We start from the raw sequence: 10,565 nt of genomic DNA, 5'->3' as shown, positions 1-10,565 counted from the left end.
AGCAACGTTTACGCACATGTGGCCCCCGGAAAGTTGCCCAGAAGGGAAAGTGGCCCTCAATCCCAAAAAGCTTTTCCACTTCTGCACTGAGGGATAAACTTGCTCATCCCTTTCAGCCGAAGAAAGCAAAAGGACACTGGGGAATGATGGGCAAGTTCCCTTGTTTTAAAACCAAATCCCATTTCATTTCATTTGATTAATAGTCCAAGCAATTCAAAATCACATTCTGGGCATCCTGCCATCCTTCCCTTCCTCCTTAGGCTCTCTCAAAGCAAGCTTTCAGCAGCTTCACAATTTTCTCTTGCCTTTTGTTGTTGTTGTTTAGTCGTTTAGTCATGTCCGACTCTTCGTGACCCCCTGGACCAGAGCATGCCAGGCACTCCTGTCTTCCACTGCCTCCCACAGTTTGGTCAAACTCATGCTGGTAGCTTCGAGAACACTGTCCAACCATCTCGTCCTCTGTCGTCCCCTTCTCCTTCTGCCCTCCATCTTTCCCAACATCAGGGTCTTTTCCAGAGAGTCTTCTCTTCTCATGAGGTGGCCAAAGTATTGGAGCCTCAGCTTCAGGATCTGTCCTTCCAGTGAGCACTTAGGGCTGATTTCCTTCAGAATGGATCGGTTTGATCTTCTTGCAGTCCATGGGACTCTCAAGAGTCTCCTCCAGCACCATAATTCAAAAGCATCAGTTCTTTGGCGATCAGTCTTCTTTATGGTCCAGCTCTCACTTCCATACTTCACTACTGGGAAAACCATAGCTTGAACTATATGGACTTTTGTCGGCAAGGTGATGTCTTTTTAAAAGAACTTGGATGTTTACCACTAGGGGACATCATTTGCATTTTCTGCATTATTCATTTAAAGCAGCATCATGCTACTTTAACCTGTCATGGCTTCCCCTGGAGAATCGTGGGAACTGCAGTTGAGGGTGCTGAGAATGGTTAGGAGACAAGATACAGTTCCCAGGATTATTGGAGGGAAGCCGTGGCTATTTAAAGTGGGAATATGTGAGCTTCTTTAACATGCAGTGCAGATAGGGCCTTCTCAACTCAAGACCTGAGTGAGCTTTAATGTTGCCAAGACCTCCATCTGTACTATGCATTTAAAGTGCTATGATCCCACTTTAAGTCTCCATGGCTTCTCCCAGAGAATTCTGGGAGCTGTAGTGTGTTAAGGGTGCTGGGAGTTGTTAGGAGACCTCCATTTCCCCTCCCGGAACTACAATTCCCAGAGTTCCCTGGGAAGAAGAGGGGCTGTTTGTTAAACCACTCTGAGAATTGTAGGTACTTTGCCTGTTTTATCCTGTGAAATGTGTCTCTCTGTTTTGGTGTCCACAACAGCCTCCTGGTTTCCAAATGTGCCCCATGACACCAGAAAGCTGGGGACCGCTGCACTAGACAACATTTCAGGAGAGGTGGGAGAAAGGACTTCTTCACACAGCGCAGAGTTAAACTGTGGAACTCCTTCCCACAGGAGACAGGGATGGCCACAAACCTGGATGGTTTTAAAAGAGAATTAGATCAGTTCATTGTGAGGAGGCGGCTAGGGATGGCTGCCAGCCACAATGTCTGTGCTCTGCTTCCACATTCAGAGGCAGTAATGTTTCCGAATACCAGTCGCCGGAAACCGCACTCGGGTCCTGCTTGTAGCCAGTTGGCCACTGTGAGAACGGGATGTTGGAGTACATGGGCCCAGGCTGCTGAGATTGAACCAGATGGACTGATGGGATATAAGGCTGCTTCTTGTGTTCCGTTGTGTGTACTCAGAGAACCATGAGGACTAGGATCTTATTTCAAAGTGTAAGGCTAGAGCTCAGTGGTAAGGCACTTGCTGGAAGTCCCAGGTTCAATTCCTGGCATGATTATTTCTTTAAAATATATCTATATAAAAGGGCTGCAAAGCTCCAGGACCTTTGTCCATTCAGTCTGATTTCTTTTACAGTTCTGTTATGTACTGAGTTGAATAGGATCCAAAAGGCAGCACTCTGATTGGTCCTAGAACAATAGGGTCCGGAATGCAGCAGTCTGATTGGTCCTAGAACAATGCAGCAGTATGATTGGTCCGCAGGAGCCACCCAATCCAGCTCCAGGTGAAAGTGAATCCGTAACCTGATTGGCGTACAGGAGAATCCCAGAATTAGCCAATCACGTGCAGCCTATTGTGCAAATAATGTATATAAAGCAGATATTTTGGGGGAACTTCATCCCTCACTACCATGAGCTGAATGAAGAACATGAAATCCACACTCGACTCCGAGTATATTTCAAGTTCTGAGCATGGAAATCTAAACTTGCACCAGGAATGGTCTCCAAAAACAAAACAAAACAAAACATGTTGCACCCCCAGAGCCAGAGAACTTGCCAGCTCCACTCCATCAACACAGACTTCCTCCTGCAAACACTGTGGGCAGATCAGCTTCTGTCTTTTTTTGGTTCCACTCAAGTCTCCGAAATTTGCATGTGTTTGTTTCCCCTTCGTTGGTTCACAAATGCTTGAATGTGTCGTCTTCTTCTTCTTCTTCTTCTTCTTCTTCTTCTTCTTCTTCTTCTTCTTCTCCTTCTTCTTCTTCTTCTTCTCAACATTTGGGCACGGAACCACCAGCCCAGCGCCTCCACCTCCCTTGCCCCAGTTTTGCGTGTGTCTTTAAGAAATGTCAAAAAACCAGAGATCCAGTTCTCTCTTCCCAAGGTGCTTTTGGGGAACTAGCGCTCTTGCAACACACGGCCTGGTTTAGGAGAAGTTGGCGGACGCATGGGGCCCGAGATAGGAAGGATGAGTGCACATTTTCGAAGGCTGGTTTCAGAACGGAACAGGCAACGAAACAAACCCTCTTTAAAAAAAAAACAAATCAAAAAATTGCTGCAACGGTCTGAGGGTGGGAACGACTCGGCCACGGTATGCCCCCAAAGCATACCGCTCGTGCTTCTTGCCTTGCTTTCCTGAAGAAACAGTTTCTATCCAAATGTGATTTTGGTTTTAAACTCAGTGTAAGGTAGTCTCTGGGACGCGAGTGGCGCTGTGGGTAAAAGCCTCAGCGCCTAGGACTTGTTGATCGAAAGGTCGGCGGTTCGAACCCCTGCGATGGGGTGCGCTCCCGTTGCTCGGTCCCTGCTCCTGCCAACCTAGCAGTTCGAAAGCACCTCAAAGTGCAAGTAGATAAATAGGTACCGCTCTGGTGGGAAGGTAAACGGTGTTTCTGTGCGCTACTCTGGTTCGCCAGAAGCGGCGTAGTCATGCTGGCCACATGACCCGGAAGCTGTATGCCGGCTCCCTCAGCCATTAAAGCGAGATGAGTGCCGCAACCCCAGAGTCGGTCACGACTGGACCTAATGGTCAGGGGTCCCTTTACCTTTAAGGTAGTCTCTATGGGAGTATATTGTATTTAATTATGGGGTATCAGAGTTTTTAGGGGGCTAAGCAGGCTGGGATAGTTGGGATAGCAGGCTTGTTGGTTTTTGAATGTCTGGTGTAGATTTTTTCAATTTCTTGTTCTGTATGGGACAATGACAATAAAGACTATCGTATCGTAAAAAAGGCTGTCCACAATGGCTACTGGTCATCATGGCTAGTTCTCCCTCCCGTCAGAGGCAGAATACTAGTTACAGGGAACTGCGAGTGTTGCTGTTGTGCTCAGGTCACAGAATCACAGAGTTGGAAGGGACCATGAGGATCATCTAGTCCAACCCCCGGCAAGGCAGGAAGCTTTCTGCCCAGTGTGGTATTTGAACCCGTGACCCTGACATTAAGAGTCTCATGGTCTACCTTTCGGGTTTCCCACTGAGCCACTGTGAGAACAGGATGTTGGACTAGACAGGCCATTGGCCTGAATCGGTGGGGCTCTCTTCTTATGTACAGTAAGGTAAAGGTAAAGGGACCCCTGACCAGTAGGTCCAGTTGTGGCCGACTCTGTGGTTGCGGTGCTCATCTCGCTTTATTGGCCGAGGGAGCCAGCGTACAGCTTCCAGGTCATGTGACCAGCATGACTAAGTCGCTTCTGGTGAACCAGAGCAACACACAGAAACGTCGTTTACCTTCCCGCCAGAACGGTACCTATTTATCTACTTGCACTGGCATGCTTTTGAACTGTTAGGTTGGCAGGAGCAGGGACCGAACAACGAGAGCTCACCCCATCACGGGGATTCGAACCACCGACCTTCTGATCGGCAAGCCCTAGGCTCTCTCTTTTAACCCACAGCGCCACCCTTTTACCTATGCATGTAAAGGCCCCAGGTAGGGGCTGTGAGAGACCCTCTGTCTGAAACTCTGGACAGCCTCTGCCAGTCAGTGTGTAGAAATACCAGTAGGTTTGACTCAGTATAAAGCAGCTCCCCAATTCTTTGCGGGAGGCCACAAGCTTTGAATGTCTGCTGCGGACATGACTTAACTTTCCGCCGCATGAGTTTTGAATTATGCGAGCAAACCGGGGCAGCCGCTCCAGAAACAGATCAGCCAACGAGGCCCTCTTCATATTTTGGACCAACCGTCATCAAGGCTGGTCCTGGACCGATATCAACATCGCCTCTGGTTTCCTCTCCTGCAGAGATTTTCCCCCCCCCCCCCACCTATTTCATTCTCCACTGCTCCTTTTCCATTTCGCGGGTTCCGCGGTTTGACATTTCCGCTCCCTCGCTTGCAGAAGAGTGGGCCAGCGTCGAAATCAGTAGGAAGAATTTACGCACCTGCGATGGCGCTTCGGGTTGTTCCACCTATTAATAGATGGCCGGCCGTGTAGCTTCGCAGAGAGGCAGAAAAAGTCCCTGCTTATCTCGCTCAACTCGAAAGTTGAGTCAGCCAGGTTGAGAACGAGGGCTCTGGGCCTTTCCCTGCCTCAGAGGGTGATTCTGTCACAGGAAAACCACAGCCAGGTGGTACCAGATTTCAGCGAGGGATCCCCTAGGTCTTTTTGCCAGGGAGTTGCACCTGGACCAAAACCCAGGGAGAGTATGAGATTTTAGAGGTGCAAACCTGCCCTGGGTGTTGTTTGTCAGACTGTTCTTTCTTTCTTTCTTTCTTTCTTTCTTTCTTTCTTTCTTTCTTTCTTTCTAAAAATACATCTTAAAAGTATGCACCCACACACCTTGATTGTATGAAAAAAGCCTCAAAGGAAGGGGGCACAACCAAAGTACAGCGAATTTACAGATTATGATATGCGATAATGCGAACTGAAGTTAAGTTTTGTAGCTGTGGTATAATGGATTTTATCAAGAATGGATTGTATTTGGTTTCAGCAACGGTCTGGAGGCAGAATTAAAGGGAATCGGACCTTGAAGTACAGCACATGGGAAGCCACACAAAATTTATACAGTGTTACCTTGGTTTACAACCATAATCTGTTCCGGAGGTCCGTTTGTAAACCAAAACAGGTTGTAACCCAAGGCGTTCTTTCACCAATGGGGCCTCCCCCCAAAAAAATTGTTCGTAATCCAAAAAAAATGGGTTGTAATCCAAAAAAAGGTTGCAAACCGGGACACGCACTTCCGGGTTTGACATGTTTGTAATCCAAAACATAGGCAAATCAAGGTACCACTGTAATTGGCTATGTAATTGATTTGTATTTGAATTGGTACTGCTATTTGGTGTTAATATAATATGGCACATATTGGATTTTTGTAACTGAAAATTAATAAAGATTATTTAACATAAAAAAGAGAAAATAATCTTATGTACAGTGGTACCTCGGGTTAAGTACTTAATTCGTTCCGGAGGCCCGTTCTTAACCTGAAACTGTTCTTAACCTGAGGTACCACTTTAGCTAATGGGGCCTCCTGCTGCCACCGCGCCGCTGGAGCACGATTTCTGTTCTCATCCTGAAGCAAAGTTCTTAACCTGAAGCACTATTTCTGGGTTAGCGGAGTCTGTAACCTGAAGCATATGCAACTTGAAACGTATGTAACCCGAGGTACCACTGTACCAGCTCATGGGGGTGGAGGCACTCTGGCCCCCGCAAAGCTTTTAAGCCGAGGACTGAGGCTCTTCCATATCTGGCGGTGACATCATGTGACGTCAGTCTGTTTAATCGCGGGTGCAAGCTGGTCTCATGCTAATGGATCATAATAATACAAGAAGAGGTTGCAGGATCAGGCCAACGGTTTGTCAAGTCCAGCATCCTGTTCTCACGGGGGGAAACAAACCTCAAAGCGGTTTACAAAAATAATAAAACATTTATCAATGCAAGCAGCTATTTAGAACATTAAAAAAAAATTTAGACCAACTATACACTAGAAACAGATGAAAACACAGGTCTAAACAAAAATGCAAAGGTGTTTGCTTTGTTTTTTTAATTCAATTTTTATTGGTTTTCTATTACAAAATCAGTCATAAAACATTTGCAAAACTTTTAAGCTTTAGACAAATACATATTTTTTATATGCAAAAAACTGGGTCTTCGGAGGGTACGATACAAGTAATATGTTTTAGCAATACATAATGATGCAATCTTACATTGAACTAGGTAGATAGGTTTTGATTTGCACCTTTAACTTAAAACAGGTTTGTGCGCTTTTGTGTCATGTCCAAAGCACTTACTTTTTCAAAATAAGGCAAAAATACAGAAAAAGAGGAGGAATAAAAGCGAACAATGAAAAAGGGGTTTCCTGCCTACCAATCTGCATTGTAAATTGTATAAATGCCTCTCTTCCATGTGCTGAGTGATTTTTAAAGCTCAGTTCCAAACCCTATTTATCAATGCCATACATTAAAAGCACATCTGATGCACATTTAAAGCACATGACTGCTTAAAAAAATATATTAAAGCCCCTCATGCTGCTATAGTTCCCAGCACCCTTCGGAAACTACAGTATGGGGGATTCTTGTGGGGGAAGCAACTATGGCTGTCAGTGGCGTAGCGTGGGGGGTGCAGGGGGGGCCGGCCGCACCGGCCGCAACATCTGGGGGTTAGGGAAATCCATGGGTTAGGGGGCGCAAATCCACGGGTTAAGGGGCACAAATCCATGGGTTAGGGGGCGCAAATTACTTGCCTTGCCCCTGGTGCTGATAACCCACGCTACGCCACTGATGGCTGTTGAGAGTGGTATAAGAGTGCTTCAAATGCATGCCCTCCAACATTTCTCCGATGAAAATAGGGACGCCCCATTCCATAACGATAATTTTACGGTTTACTGGGTCGCCCCAGCCACTCTGCACAGCTTCCAACATACAGTGGTACCTCGATTTTTGAACGTCTCCGTTGACGAACGTTTCAGAACTCGAACGCCGAAAACCTGGAAGTTAATGCTTCCGTTTTCAAACGCGCCTCGAAAGTCGAACGGCTTCCGCTGAGTTCAATGTTGTGTATTGAATTTGCAGACCGTCCTTTGCCCCTCGGTTTCCAAACGTTTCGGAAGTTGAACCGTCTTCTGGAATGGATTACATTTGAAAACCGAGGTACCACTGTACAGTCATACCTCTTGTTACGTTTGCTTCAGGTTAAATCTTTTCAGGTTGCGTCCCACGGTGACCCGGAAGTAATGGAATGGGTTACTTCCGGGTTTCGCCACTCGTGCATGTGCAGACGCTCAAAATGATGTCACGCGCATGCGCAGAAGCGCCGAATCACAACCCGCGCATGAGCAGACGCGGGTTGCATTCTGCTCAGGTTGCGAACGGGGCTCCGGAACGGATCCCATTTGCAACCAGTGGTACCACTGGCTATAAAGGTAAAGGGACCCCTGACCATTAGGTCCAGTCGTAACCGACTCTGAGGTTGCGGCGCTCATCTCGCTCTATAGGCCGAGGGAGCCGGCGTTTGTCCGCAGACAGCTTCTGCGTCATGTGGCCAACATGACTAAGCCGCTTCTGGTGAACCAGAGCAGTGCACAGAAACGCCGTTTACCTTCCCGCCAGAGTGGTGCCTATTTATCTACTCGCACTGTGACGTGCTTTCAAACTGCTAGGTTGGCAGGAGCAGGGAACGAGCAACGGGAGCTCACCCCGTCATGGGGATTCGAATCACTGACCTTCTGATCAGCAAGTCCTAGGCTCTGTGGTTTAACCCACAGTGCCACCCGCATCCCTTACCACGGTCTATAAAAACATAATAAAACATTAAACATTTTAAAAAACTTCCCTATACAGGATTCCCTTCAGATGGCTCGGGGGTCGGATAACTCCCTATCCTCCAACATTTCTCCAGAGGAAATAGGGACGTCCTAAGGAAAAGCAGGACATTCTGGGATCAAGTCAGAAGCTGGGATGGCTTCTCCAAATCAGGGACGTCCCTGGAAAACAGGAACACTTGGAGGGCCTGCAAATTTATGGGGCAGGTGTAATATGAGGAGACAAGGCAGTTGGCCCGGAGAGCAGAAAAGGGGGCATTCAAACGCCCCATGGGATTTCACTTCCTCTGTCCCTAAGCGGGGCACGAACCTCCTCTGGAGCTGTTTATCGGTGAGGAGGGACCGAAAAGGAGAACTGGAAGATGGAGGGAAGCAGCTGCCTGGACCGGGGGGGTTTCACCACCAGTCCTCCACCTCATGCGCTGCGAACCTGCCGCAGGCCCCCCCCCCTCTTCCCTCAAGATTGCTCAACTCTTTTCTTCCTCTCTTTCTTTCTCACGGGCCAGCACAGCCAGCTACGCCAGGAAGAGAGAGAGAGACAGAAGGAAAGCTGGGCCCCAAACAATGCACACATTTGAAAAGGCCTTATTTTACCAGGGGATGCAATTATTAGTCTGCTAGCAGTTCGAAAGCACGTCAAAGTGCAAGTAGATAAACAGGTACCACTCCAGTGGGAAGGTAAACGGCGTTTCCGTGCGCTGCTCTGGTTCGCCAGAAGCGGCTTAGTCATGCTGGCCACATGACCTGGAAGCTGTACACCGGCTCCCTCGGCCAATAAAGCGAGATGAGCGCCGCAACCCCCGAGTCAGCCACGACCAGACCTAACGGTCAGGGGTCCCTTTACATTTACCGATATAATTTTGGAATGTGGCTTCTTTATGAGACATCACCCAAGATATCGTAACCACATTTGGCACAATGGTTCCAGAAACCAAAGAGCAATCCCCCATGTTTGGATACAATTCTGGACACCAGTTTGATGACCGACTGAGCCATTCGAATGGTCCCTGGTTTTAGCCACCGACTTCAAAATGGCCCTGATTTTCACCGCCGGTTTCAAAACTGCAGAGAGTTTTTGGTTTCTTAGACTACCCGGAAACGCTCCTAGACTGCAAGCGTTATCGTCACCAAACACCCCTTTCCCTTCTGCACTGTGGCCTCGCTCTCTTCCTGTGGTGGCAGGATGAATTGGCAGAGTCCTGATTTAGAAGGGTGACTGTACCACTTCTGTGCAGAGAGCGAGGCATCAAGAAATCAACACGCAACAGCAAGGGTGCAGCTCAAATATTCCTGGAGTGTCTCAAAAAGCCACTCGTTCTGAAAATCAATAAGCTAAGCCTTTAAAAAATGTCTTTCCTTTCATTTTCCCCTGGGAGGCTGTTATGCTAGCCTATTAATTTTATTCATGGAATCCATTTAACACATTTATAAAAGTCTTCGCGGCCTGAGGGGCTACCAAAGCAGCAGACAGGAATAAAATTAACCTTCAAAATGGAGACTTTTGCAGCCCTTTAAAAGTATAAACAGTTTTATGGTGGCACAAGCTTTTTCGGATTAAAACTTAACATCACCAGATGCCTAAATTGGCAGATGATGCCAATGGCAGAGACATGCAAAAGCAATGTTGCAAGGTGGAATGGGCTCGTATTCAGTGTGTGCCGGCCATGCCCTTTTACAAATACTCCATTACGTTCCTTCACCATGTTTCTCCCCCCTCCACCTGACCCTCTCAACAGTCTGCATGCCATGCCTATTGAATATACCAAGCCCTTGTATTTGGGGATTTCACCCCCTTGGGGTCAGTCCCCCCAAATAATTTTCAGATTGCTACAAACCCTGGGGCTCCTGCAAGTTTGCTAAAGCTTTGCACTTCTGAGTGCCTATTTGCAGACCCACACTTAAGAGAAGGAGCTTGCTATTTTCATATACTGGATACAGCTCCTCATGTGCCAGAAGTAGAGAGAATTTATAGACAAGTGTGGGGTCCAAAGGCCCTGAAGCTCAGGTGGTACAATACTGCAATGTGTCTACACAAATGTACACAAGCTACGCACAGCAGTGGTTAAGACAGGAACAAATTGGCAGCCGTGCCATCGTCCTAGCTTTGCCCTGCCGATTTAACGCATGTAGTGCATTTATGTGGAAAGAAAACCTTGATTCAGACAGAGTCCAAAATGAGTAGCGTCAAACTTGCTGAGGGCAGCAGTTTCCTAGGGCTGGCACTCACTGGCCTTTGAAGTTTTTTGCTAGGCACAGGGTTATGAGAAATCTGTTTACCTTGGTGGCATCGGACCAGACACTTTGCTGAGCTGGTACCTGAATGTCATGCCGATTGCTTAAAGAGCAGTGATTTCCGGGCTGTTCGCCCAGGGAAGGTCCAGGTTTGGAAAACAAGCAAGGCACTGTTTGTGAGCAGCAGGGAGCAGGCAGAAAAAGAAAGGGAGGGATTGCTCCTTATTGCAAAACATACTTTCAGGGTGGGGTGGGAGAGTTAAGAAGCCACAATGCCATCTG

General features: G+C 47.5%; 1 long non-coding RNA gene across 1 annotated transcript; it reads right to left on the bottom strand.

Annotated features, from left to right (window-relative positions):
* Positions 1-6,605: 6,605 nt before the first annotated feature.
* Positions 6,606-7,836, bottom strand: LOC310833528. The gene is made up of 2 exons (XR_014558751.1): positions 7,010-7,836; positions 6,606-6,821 (listed from the first exon to the last, which is right to left on the bottom strand). It is a non-coding gene; the product is annotated as an uncharacterized lncRNA (long non-coding RNA).
* Positions 7,837-10,565: the final 2,729 nt, after the last annotated feature.

This window comes from Podarcis gaigeae (assembly GCF_964106915.1).
Source record: "Podarcis gaigeae genome assembly, chromosome: 16".
NCBI classification, from domain to species: Eukaryota; Metazoa; Chordata; class Lepidosauria; order Squamata; family Lacertidae; genus Podarcis; species Podarcis gaigeae.
This window is presented reverse-complemented; position numbering and strand designations above follow the sequence as displayed.